The sequence below is a fragment of the Ctenopharyngodon idella genome, chromosome 14, assembly GCF_019924925.1.
Source record: "Ctenopharyngodon idella isolate HZGC_01 chromosome 14, HZGC01, whole genome shotgun sequence".
Lineage (NCBI taxonomy): Eukaryota > Metazoa > Chordata > Actinopteri > Cypriniformes > Xenocyprididae > Ctenopharyngodon > Ctenopharyngodon idella.
The window spans coordinates 1,058,804-1,072,175 of NC_067233.1; the positions used below are offsets into that span (position 1 = coordinate 1,058,804).

The following is a 13,372-nucleotide window of genomic DNA, read 5'->3' on the forward strand; positions in this document are numbered from 1 at the left end:
TTTTTAATATGTTGTGCAGCAGTTATGTCAGCACACTAAAATAAATGAGTATTACAAGAAACAGAATTATAATTAAAATCAAATCATTTCAACTTTTTTCTGATGCTCCCTTTAGGTTTTTATAGCACTGCTGATTGTAAATTGGAATGATATTTGAATGATACAGTTTCATAATAAATATTTGCTGAAAATATTCAGTCTATTCACACAGTCTATGTGTGTCCAACAATAAGAAACACATGAAATACCTTCTGTTAGTTGATGGTTTTCTCTCACTGAATTTTGGTCCTTCACCTTTTGACCAGTCACTCTTCACAGACACAGAGCTGGACACATGTGAGTCTGATCTTACACTAATGACACAAAGAGCAGAAAGATAAAACACTTTACTACAGGAGATACTTCAGTCTCATTTGAAAGGGTTTAATGTTGCAAACAGTAATTAAATAAGTAATTTAATTAAAAGTAATTAAATTTATGCCTCCTTGTAATTGTTTTACTTTATTTAATTTCCATCACATTTATCTTAGCTAATGCAATGCTGTAACACAAAACACATGAAATGCTTTTCAGTAGCTGATGACACACCAAAATTAAATGGGTATTGAAAAAAAACACAACAAAAAAAAACCCCACATGAAATACCTTTTGTTAGTTGATGGTTTTCTCTCACTGAAATATGGTCCTTCTCCTTTTGAACAGTCACTCTTCACAGACACAGATCTGGACACATGTGAGTCTGATCTTACACTAATGACACAAAGAGCAGAAAGATAAAACACTTTACTACAGGAGATACTTCAGTCTCATTTGAAAGGGTTTAATGTTGCAAACAGTAATTAAATGCAGTATAGACACACTTTTGTCCATCTATGGATGGAAAGACATATTCATGTTTGGGTTGTAAGATCTATTTTCCATGGTGAATTTATGCCTCCTTGTTATTGTATTAATGGAAAGATGCTCCAGACTGAGTTCAATAAAGAGGAAATCAGACTAACAGACACTGTGTTCTCTGAATTATTGTTTTATTTAAAGGATTAGTTCACTTTCAAATGAAAATTACCCCAAGCTTTACTCACCCTCAAGCCATCCTAGGTGTATATGACTTTCTTCTTTCTGATGAACACAATCAGAGAAATATTAATGAATATCCTGATGCATCCGAGCTTTATAATGGCAGTGAACGGGACCAATGAGTAAAAAAATAAAATCCATATTTAACAAAAGTTGTGAAATAAAATATCTAGTTTCGAGCAGACCGCCTTCCGTATTCAACGTACGAAGAAAGTGTAAAACTCTGGCAGTTCAAAAAGCTTACGCTACGACCTACGCCTTCCCTATTCAACTGACGGAAAAAGTATAACTTACGCGACGCCAGTTTAAACTTTCCTGAAACCTTGAATATGGAAGGTGTTCTGGCGGAAGCTAGATATTGCATATCATAACTTCAAAAATATTGATATATTTTTTCACAAACTCATCGCTTCACTTCAGAAGCCCTTTATTAACCCCCGGAGCCGTGTGGAGTACGTTTATGATGGATGGAGACACTTTCTTCAGCTCATACTCGTTTGGTAGCGAATTACTGCCATTATAAAGCTCGGATGCATCAGGATATTTAATATTATTTCTCTGATTGTGTTCTTTAGAAAGAAGAAAGTCATATACACCTAGGATGGCTTGAGGGTGAGTAAAGCTTGGGCTAATTTTCATTTGAAAGTGAACTAATCCTTTTTATTTCCATCATATTTATCTTAGCTAATGCAATGCTGTAACACAAAACACATGAAATACCTTTTGTCAGTTGATGGTTTTCTCTCACTGAATTTTGGTCCTTCACCTTTTGAACAGTCACTCTTCACAGACACAGAGCTGGACACATCCGAGTCTGATCTTTCACTAATGACACAAAGAGCAGAAAGATAAAACACTTTACTACAGGAGATACTCATATATTCTCATTTAAAATGGTTTAATGTTGTAAACAGTAATTAAATGCAGTATAGACACACAAAAAGTCCATCTATGACTGAAGATGGATGGAAGGACATAATTCATGTTTGGGTTGTAAGATCTATTTTCCATGGTGAATTTATGCCTCCTTGTAATTGTATAACTGTAGAAATGCTCCAGACTGAGTTCAATAAAGAGGAAAGCAGACCATCAGACACTGTGTTCTCTGAATTATTGTTTTATTTCATTTCCATCACAATTATCTAAGCTAATGCAATGCTGTAACACAAAACACATGAAATACCTTCTGTTAGTTGATGGTTTTCTCTCACTGAATTTTGGTCCTTCACCTTTTGAACAGTCACTCTTCACAGACACAGAGCTGGACACATGTGAGTCTGATCTTACACTAATGACACAAAGAGCAGAAAGATAAAACACTTTACTACAGGAGATACTTCAGTCTCATTTGAAAGGGTTTAATGTTGTAAACAGTAATTAAATAAGTAATTTAATTAAAAGTAATTAAATTTATGCCTCCTTGTAATTGTTTTACTTTATTTAATTTCCATCACATTTATCTTAGCTAATGCAATGCTGTAACACAAAACACATGAAATGCTTTTCAGTAGCTGATGACACACCAAAATTAAATGGGTATTTAAAAAAAAAAAAACACAACAAAAAAAAAAAAACCCACATGAAATACCTTCTGATAGTTGATGGTTTTCTCTCACTGAATCTTGGTCCTTCACCTTTTGAACAGTCACTCTTCACAGACACAGATCTGGACACATGTGAGTCTGATCTTACACTAATGACACAAAGAGCAGAAAGATAAAACACTTTACTACAGGAGACACTTCAGTCTCATTTGAAAGGGTTTAATGTTGTAAACAGTAATTAAATGCAGTATAGACACACTTTTGTCCATCTATGGATGGAAAGACATATTCATGTTTGGGTTGTAAGATCTATTTTCCATGGTGAATTTATGCCTCCTTGTTATTGTATTAATGTAAAGATGCTCCAGACTGAGTTCAATAAAGAGGAAAGCAGACCATCAGACACTGTGTTCTCTGAATTATTGTTTTATTTAAAGGATTAGTTCACTTTCAAATGAAAATTACCCCAAGCTTTACTCACCCTCAAGCCATCCTAGGTGTATATGACTTTCTTCTTTCTGATGAACACAATCAGAGAAATATTAATGAATATCCTGATGCATCCGAGCTTTATAATGGCAGTGAACGGGACCAATGAGTAAAAAAAAAAAAAAAATCCATATTTAACGAAAGTTGTGAAATAAAATATCTAGTTTCCAGCAGACCGCCTTCCGTATTCAACGTACGAAGAAAGCGTAAAACTCTGGCAGTTCAAAAAGCTTACGCTACGACCTACGCCTTCCCTATTCAACTGACGGAAAAAGTATAACTGACGCGACGCCAGTTTACACTTTCCTGAAACCTTGAATATGGAAGGTGTTCTGGCGGAAGCTAGATATTGCATATCATAACTTGATAAATATTGATATATTTTTACACAAACACATCGCTTCACTTCAGAAGCCCTTTATTAACCCCCGGAGCCGTGTGGAGTACGTTTATGATGGATGGAGACACTTTCTTCAGCTCATCCTCATTGATTCTGTTCACAGTCATTATAAAGCTCTGATGCGTCAGGATATTGATTAATATTTTTCCGATTGTGTTCTTTAAAAAGAAGAAAGTCATATACACCTAGGATGGCTTGAGGGTGAGTAAAGCTTGGGCTAATTTTCATTTGAAAGTGAACTAATCCTTTCATTTCCATCACATTTATCTTAGCTAATGCAATGCTGTAACACAAAACACATGAAATACCTTTTGTTAGTTGATGGTTTTCTCTCACTGAATTTTGGTGCTTCACCTTTTGACCAGAAACTCTTCAGAGACTCAAAGCTGGACACATGTGAGTCTGATCTTACACTAATGACACAAAGAGCAGAAAGATAAAACACTTTACTACAGGAGATACTTCAGTCTCATTTGAAAGGGTTTAATGTTGCAAACAGTAATTAAATAAGTAATTTAATTAAAAGTAATTAAATTTATGCCTCCTTGTAATTGTTTTACTTTATTTAATTTCCATCACATTTATCTTAGCTAATGCAATGCTGTAACACAAAACACATGAAATGCTTTTCAGTAGCTGATGACACACCAAAATTAAATGGGTATTGAAAAAAAACACAACAAAAAAAAACCCCACATGAAATACCTTTTGTTAGTTGATGGTTTTCTCTCACTGAAATATGGTCCTTCTCCTTTTGAACAGTCATTCTTCACAGACACAGATCTGGACACATGTGAGTCTGATCTTACACTAATGACACAAAGAGCAGAAAGATAAAACACTTTACTACAGGAGATACTTCAGTCTCATTTGAAAGGGTTTAATGTTGTAAACAGTAATTAAATGCAGTATAGACACACTTTTGTCCATCTATGACTGAAGATGGATGGAAAGACATATTCATGTTTGGGTTGTAAGATCTATTTTCCATGGTGAATTTATGCCTCCTTGTTATTGTATTAATGTAAAGATGCTCCAGACTGAGTTCAATAAAGAGGAAAGCAGACCATCAGACACTGTGTTCTCTGAATTATTGTTTTATTTAAAGGATTAGTTCACTTTCAAATGAAAATTACCTCAAGCTTTACTCACCCTCAAGCCATCCTAGGTGTATATGACTTTCTTCTTTCTGATGAACATAATCGAAGAAATATTAATTAATATCCTGACGCATCCGAGCTTTATAATGGCAGTGAACGGGACCAATGAGTAAAAAAATAAAATCCATATTTAACAAAAGTTGTGAAATAAAATATCTAGTTTCGAGCAGACCGCCTTCCGTATTCAACGTACGAAGAAAGTGTAAAACTCTGGCAGTTCAAAAAGCTTACGCTACGACCTACGCCTTCCCTATTCAACTGACGGAAAAAGTATAACTTACGCGACGCCAGTTTAAACTTTCCTGAAACCTTGAATATGGAAGGTGTTCTGGCGGAAGCTAGATATTGCATATCATAACTTCAAAAATATTGATATATTTTTTCACAAACTCATCGCTTCACTTCAGAAGCCCTTTATTAACCCCCGGAGCCGTGTGGAGTACGTTTATGATGGATGGAGACACTTTCTTCAGCTCATACTCGTTTGGTAGCGAATTACTGCCATTATAAAGCTCGGATGCATCAGGATATTTAATATTATTTCTCTGATTGTGTTCTTTAGAAAGAAGAAAGTCATATACACCTAGGATGGCTTGAGGGTGAGTAAAGCTTGGGCTAATTTTCATTTGAAAGTGAACTAATCCTTTCATTTCCATCATATTTATCTTAGCTAATGCAATGCTGTAACACAAAACACATGAAATACCTTTTGTCAGTTGATGGTTTTCTCTCACTGAATTTTGGTCCTTCACCTTTTGAACAGTCACTCTTCATAGACACAGAGCTGGACACATCCGAGTCTGATCTTTCACTAATGACACAAAGAGCAGAAAGATAAAACACTTTACTACAGGAGATACTTCAGTCTCATTTGAAAGGGTTTAATGTTGCAAACAGTAATTAAATAAGTAATTTAATTAAAAGTAATAAAATTTATGCCTCCTTGTAATTGTTTTACTTTATTTAATTTCCATCACATTTATCTTAGCTAATGCAATGCTGTAACACAAAACACATGAAATGCTTTTCAGTAGCTGATGACACACCAAAATTAAATGGGTATTGAAAAAAAACACAACAAAAAAAACCCCACATGAAATACCTTTTGTTAGTTGATGGTTTTCTCTCACTGAATTTTGGTGCTTCACCTTTTGACCAGTAATTCTTCAGAGACTGAAAGCTGAACACATCCGAGTCTGATCTTTCACTAATGACACAAAGAGCAGAAAGATAAAACACTTTACTACAGGAGATACTTCAGGTTTCATGTTTAATTAAGCCCAGTTTAACAAACAAATTCTTGGTCTAAAAAAAGCCCCTCTAAACGTGATTTCGCCCCTGGTCACTCTTTCAAGCTATTTGTTTTTCATTGTTCATTTTTAGTAATTCCCAGTGGCCATCAAGTGTGATGTTAAAATGATTTCTTCACAGTCCCAAAACATCTACAGTCATGTAGAAGCTCTGTACGTTAGTTAGTTATTAGCTGTGACATTGTCTATAAAGCCCTGTTTGACATGTATATTTGACTTGTTCTAATTAAAGTTTCCACATTATTTGCATTTACTATCCAGTAAATGTGCATCTTTAAACTGTAATGAAATGCACTTTAATCAGGGTTTGTACAGGACTTTACATATATGGTAAATTAAACATATTTAACTGTGATAAATGTTCCTGTAAATTAAATATGAAACCAGTTTCAAGTCATTTTTAACCTGCGACAATCTAGAAACATTCATAGGAAGTTGTGAATTGTTTTGCACAGCATTAGACATGTCAATGGTGAGAGAAAACACTCCTTGTTGATCAGGCTGTTCTTTACAGGACAAACCTGAAACTCCAGTAGAGTTTAAAGTGATTGTGTGAAAACAGACGCAGTCTTACCTCTGTTCCTCTGAGAGACTCATCTTAGAGAGAGAGTCCTTTCCTCGCTCCTCTGACATTACTGCAGATAAACTGACACTGAAAACAGCTCAGCTCTGGTATCTCTGTGTCGCTGAAGACCATCAGATGCTCAGCATGACCTGGACATGACAATGAGTCACTGAGATTAATATCAGGATACTTCAGAGGGATAAATGATGATGAAAAATAAGAACTAATGATGAATGTTGAGGTAAAACAAGTTAAAAAGTTAAAACATGAAGATGTTTGTGTTGCTTTATCATGGTGTCCATTGTAGTGAACATTAAAAAAAAAAAAAGTTTTTTAACATTAATGTCTATATCGAAGCATTATATTGAAGTGTTGGTCAGACTCGATTCGATTCATGATGACATTTTATTAAATTTAAATAACATGAATTTAAAGGATTTTTAATATGTTTTGCAAGAAAAAGAAACTTCTAGGATAGTTTATAGTACCAAAAGTATTTAAATACATGTACAGTTGAAGCCAGCTTTGCATAATCAAAATGTTAATAATTTAAAAAAGGAGGGATTATAACATATGCATTTTGTTTTTATTTATTACTGCTATAAACTATTTCACATAACAGATGTTTAAATATAGACCAAAAGACAAAATGCATAACTGAATTTACACAAAAGATCCAGTTCATAAGTTTACATGTGTTTGAGTCAGGGGGTGTAAACTTTTGAACAGGATGATTGGTGGAAATGGATCTTATTTCGCTCAGAGATCTAAGAGAGGTTATGGGGCATTGGTTGTCTTCCTCGCTTACAAGGGCGTAGTTTGGGTTTAAACATTGGAGGGTTGAAGTGTGAACCGTTTAACAGGGTCCCAGGGCATGCCCCCTCGTGACGTTGGTTTATTTGTTTATACGGGAGTTTTTGCAGCTTTGTGTACCTCACGTTGTGATTGACAGCTTCAGTGATTATATTGGCACCGATCTTTGCTCATTTTCTGTATATAATATATGTTTTCATGCTGCTAACTACACATTGCAAAGTTTCTGGATTGCACGATTGAATCCGGTTGACAGTGAAAAACAGCAATGGACAGAACAAAACAATCTGATACTGTCTGTCAAATGATCTGTGCATTAAGTCTTGGAGTGTAACTGCAAAATAATAGCTAGACCTGTCACTTTATCTATGTAGGTGTAACATGTTACTTTGTTGTTCATTTTATTACTAACTTTTCAAATTTACAATGACTTTTTATATATAAATTTACATATTACATATGAAATAGTTCTGAGCACTTTGTTTTATGATCCGTCCTGACAGTGATTATTTTTTATTTCATGAATAAACAGGATAATATTACAAATGGTTTCTTTGCATTTATTTTGGATGTATTGTCAGTACTGGGCTCACAGTTCACATGGGTCGGGTATTTTACTGTGTGTGTGGATGACCGTGTTTGTTTACCGCCGAAGACCATTTCTGACACAGGAAAAACCCTGTACATGAAAGACAAACTGCAACATTGGGAAAAGCAAGTAAAAAATGTGGAAACAAGAGTGAAGGGGAAAACAGCATAAGCATACAAAAAATGAAAATATACATACATTTACATTTAGTGATTTAGCAGACGCTTTTATCCAAAGCGACTTACAAATGAGAATCAATCAAAGAAGAAATCAAATCAACATGAGTGCAACAGTACACAAGTGCCGTGTCAAGTCCCAGTTTCACCAGCAAAGTGCTCGTAGCAAGGAATTATTATTTTTTAAAATATACAAATAGATGGAAAGCGGGAATAGAAATAGGAAAAAAAATAAAGATAAAAAGTGCTAATATTACTGGGTCAAGTGTTGACGAAAAAGATGTTTTTAGAAGTTTTTTTAAAAATATGAGCAGAAAACATGATTTGTGTGCAATTTGGATAACTTTGAATCCATGTTTCAGTTTAATGTTTTTTTTTTTTTTGTTTGTTTTTTTATTCATCCTTAGCCTGTTTTTCAATTTATTTATTTTTCAGTTTTGTGCAATATAATTTTTAATTCACGTTTTCAATTTTTGATTCATGCATATTATTTTTTTATCCGCAACTGCAATACATTTGACTGGAAATTGATCCCATACCTTAAAGCGTTAGTTCACCCAAAAATGAAAATTCTGTCATTTATTACTCACGCTCATGTCGTTCCACACCCGTAAGACCTTCATTCATCTTCAGAACACAAATTGAGATATTTTTGATGAAATCCGATGGCTCAGTGAGGTCTGCATAGCCAGCAATGACATTTCCTCTCTCAAGATCCATTAATGTACTAAAAACATATTTAAATCAGTTCATGTGAGTACAGTGGTTCAATATTAATATTATAAAGCCACGAGAATATTTTTGGTGCGCCAAAAAAAACAAAATAACGACTTATATAGTGATGGCCGATTTCAAAACACTGCTTCATGAAGCTTCGGAGCATTATGAATCAACGTGTCGAATCATGATTCGGATCGCGTGTCAAACCGCTGAAATCACATGACGTTGGTGCTGCGAACCGCTGATTCGACACACTGATTCATAACGCTCCGAAGCTTCATGAAGCAGTGTTTTGAAATCGGCCATCACTAAATAAGTCGTTATTTTGTTTTTTTGGTGCACCAAAAATATTCTCGTTGAACCACTGTACTCACATGAACTGATTTAAATATGTTTTTAGTACATTAATGGATCTTGAGAGAGGAAATGTCATTGCTTCCTATGAAGGCTTCACTGAGCCATCGGATTTCAACAAAAATATCTCAATTTGCGTTCCGAAGATGAACGAAGGTCTTACGGGTGTGGAATGACATGAGCGTGAGTAATAAATGACATTATTTTCATTTTTGGGTGAACTAACGCTTTAAGGCTGGTGCACACTGTGCGATTTTGGCCACGATTTGGTTGTTTGAGACAAATTTTGAGAATCCTAAAAGATTCCTTTTTTTTATTTGAAACTGCAATACATTTGACTGGAAATTGATCCCATACCTTAAAGGGTCAGTTCACCCAACAGTCGTAAAGGACTGTTATAAATCGCACAGTGTGCAGCCGGCTTTAGGCAGGGTTTTATAATCACAGAGGGCCAGTTAGGAGGGATTGAGGGGCATATGCTTACCAAGAAGATCTGATTTCTCTGATCTATGTGCACTTCAAGACGTTTGAATGCCAAAAAACTGTATAATAATAACTTAAAAACCATGTCAGTAGATTATTTGTCAACACCTGCTCTCTCTCCTCGGCAATTCAAAATGGCGAAATTAGACAAAAGTTCATTAGTTTGCGTCCCTGATTATTTTTGTCGGTAGTTTAACATTTCTATCCTAAAACAGCTGTCAAATATGAAATGTTCAGTTTATCTACTTACATCTCATCTCGCACTTTATGACCGTTAACCGAAGCGTCGCTGGAATTCGCGCTCAACAGCTTCTGTGAACATAAACTCCGCCTACTTTGATTTGATTGGTCATCTCAGATATTCTGACAGTGACGTCAGACCGCTGAGGCTCAGATGAGAAGATCTGGTGCTGTGTAATATCCTTACAGCACTAAATTACAGTTAATGTTATATTAGGTGATTATTTCACAACCTTTATTATATAGGTACAACTCGGAAAAATACCGAATCTCATGAATATTCATATATGCTCCGCCTCCTGAAACAAAATCTCCAAACTCTGGCCCTGATTCAAAACATTCTCTAACTGGAAAAACTGGATTGTCCAAAGATTACTTTCGACTTCACATTTTCACAAAACAACATCCTAAAACTGGAAATAAACCTTTTTATAAAAAACACTATTAATTTCTACAAAACTAAAGTCAATAAAACTGTTTGTTTTAGTAATTCCTGGCTGTTTCTTGATCGTTTGTTATTCTTTTACAACAAGTTATAACTTATGTTAGGCTATAACTGAACATGTTAATAATCATTATTACACAAACTCATATGAAATCCGTTCATATTCCCTCAAATAACTGTAATCGTGTCAGTATTAAAGCTTACTTCAGCAGCACAGACGGTCTTGTCCTGCAGGAACAGAATCCAGAAGTCTCTGAAACACTTTCGGTTTGAGACTCACCTGTGCTCCTGATCACTGTCTGTCACGTGATTCAGTCTGTGGTAAAAGAGGCTCTTCGTCATCTGAAGAAAGACATTAAATGATGTTGTTGTTCTAATGTTCACTGATGTTTGAGAAACCAGCATCATTTTATCACTTAAATCTGACTCATTTTCAAATAGTTTGTCATAAATCAAATTGGGGTCAAAATATGACTTTCTGTTACGAAGCATCGATTTCATTCATGTCCTTTGGGAGACACAAGTGAACATAGAAAGAAATTATATACAAATATTCCTATATTATTATGAAAATCCTGCCAATTATTAGTAACACTTTTTGTCTGAGCATCAGTAACTCAGTGTTGTTTGTACTAGGGCTCTAAACTTTGATTCACGATAGCCACATTTGTCTACAAATAAAACTCTCTTGTACGTGTGCTTCACAATCACAGATTATGAGTTCATGTCAAACACAAAGAGTTCTGTTGTTACAACCTTCCACACTATCTGCCCCACATGAAAATATACTATAGTAATTCTGAACCATACTATAGTAAAGTACTTGAATTAATTTGTTAATATAACAACTATAGTAATATAAACAAATTACTTTACCCAATACTTCTACAACTATAGGGTATATTATACTACAATACACTACAGTTTACTGTAGTAAAAACTAAAGTGTACTACAGTATTTATTACAGTTTATCAGTTCACTATAGTTAATACTACAGTATGCTGAAGCATTCATTAACAAAGTGTTGTAAATACTATAATATATACAGTATACTACAATTTACTATAGTATGGTTCAAAAACACTATAGTATTTACTATAAATTACTCTAGTATTTTGACAGATGTAACAATGAGAGGAGATTTGCTTAAAAACTCCATCTAATTTATGCAAGAACTTTATTGAGGAACAGAATAATCACTTCTGAATAAAGTGAACAATTTAATCCTCTACTGCACACATGTTGATGGCACATGACAAAAATTATTCCACATCGTTTCTTGGTTCATTTGGGAACATTTTATTGATAAAACATTTTTTGACAATAAAAGAATTTAACACTTATTCCTGAGGTACTTGGTGCGTCTCCTCTTCCCTCCGCCTTTTTGATTATATGATGTAATATCTCAAAACAACAAAGAGATGCAAAGACACTAATTAAATGGAATCGTAGACGAGGCTTTGGGTATTCACCACTTGGTGGTTGGGACATGGTACTCCAACCTAAATGGTTCAAAATGGCTTCCAAATATCTGTCCACTGTAGTTGACACCATGCATGAAAGGGTTACATTATTTTCTTAAATTCATCCTTTTAAAATTGACATTAGAGGCAGTAAACCAACTGATCCTTGTTTATTGTGATGTGATTTCTGGAGGCCCTTTGAAAACAATATCATGAAAGCAGGTGCTCATGTGTAAGTATGATTCTGAGACACAATAAAGACAAGAAAAATCAGTGAAATCAGTGAATGATGTCATTCACTTCAGGTTAGATCTCCTTGTGTTTGATGCCGCACTGCCATCTAGTGGACATGACGGGCTACTGTTAGTATGAGCGGGGCTTTAATCTGGACTTTGTCTAATTAGTCAGGTGTGATTAGATACTTCAGATGTCACAGACCCCCAGATATGATCATCCTCGTGTGAGGGACCTCACATTTAAAAGACACCTATCTTTTATAAACAACCAATTTATAAACTGAAAGATTTATATCATAAATTAAGATATTATTTAATCTACTTTGTATTTATTCATATTCATCGTATTTAATAATTATTTTTTCATTTATTTATTTATAACTTTTCTACAGATCTCCTGTCACTCCAGACTGAAAACCGCTGATCAAACATCAAACTTGTCTAAAAGTGTCCTGTACCTTTAAGGTTTCTCATAGACTAGATAAACTCGTCTTGTTCGGTGTGTCAGGTGAGTCCGACAGTAACAGGTGTGAGTGTGAGCCTCTCTTTATCTTCACACACACACACACACACACACACTTGTAAGTTCTGCACCTTTTTCCTATTTTGTTTTTATCCGTTTAATTATGATAAATCTGACAATTAGACTTTATGTTAAACATAGTTGTAAAAATTGTAGCTACTTTACACAGAAATGGTTACTAAACGATCATATTGAGCTTTTTCACACATCATGTATATTGTTTTGTCTTGTGTCTGTGAAACAGTGAGTATGTGAATATCATTTTTGAAGCTGAAATTAACATTATGTCACAAGTGCCGACTCAACTTTTATTGATCCCAGAATATTTCTTTTAATTTGGTCATTATTCTCACCTAAAATAATTGTGTATCTTCAGAACACTTGTAATGTATGGCTTCAGTTTGGAGCTCCACAATCCTGGTCCTCCTTCACTATCATCAGTTTAGCAGGACTTTCTCCAAATGTTCCTCAAAAGAAAGGTTTAGATGGATAAATAATAAGTAAATAATCACACATTTGGGGTGAACTGTCCCTTTAACTAAACCTGAAACTGCTAAATCTTGATTTTAGAACATGTTAAATTCAGCATGAAATAAATTCTTCATATGCATTTTCAAAATACATGATATAGATCTTATTGTGAAGGATCCATGCATGCGTTTGTTTATTTAAAATAATAATAATTTGACCTCATAATATTAATTTAAAATGCCATAACTGGATCTTCCGGTGAAATGACACACTTCTCTCTGGTGACGTATGCAGGACTTCTCCATCATTTATT

The 13,372-nt window shown here is 34.5% G+C and overlaps 2 protein-coding genes across 7 annotated transcripts in view; one reads left to right on the top strand and one right to left on the bottom strand.

Moving 5' to 3' along the window:
- The window catches only part of LOC127525781 (uncharacterized), a 231,807-nt gene that overhangs the window by 165,597 nt on the left and 52,838 nt on the right, over positions 1–13,372 (bottom strand). The gene's annotated exons all lie outside the window — the stretch shown is intronic.
- The window catches only part of LOC127494020 (transmembrane O-methyltransferase homolog), a 130,431-nt gene that overhangs the window by 114,916 nt on the left and 2,143 nt on the right, over positions 1–13,372 (top strand). The window contains exon 1 of one of the 6 annotated variants that reach the window (XM_051859539.1): positions 12,474–12,573. The exons of the other annotated variants lie outside the window; for them this stretch is intronic. The gene's annotated coding sequence lies outside the window, so the exon portion shown is untranslated. Of the gene's footprint in view, positions 1–12,473; positions 12,574–13,372 lie in introns of those variants that run through there. 6 annotated transcript variants of the gene reach the window in all.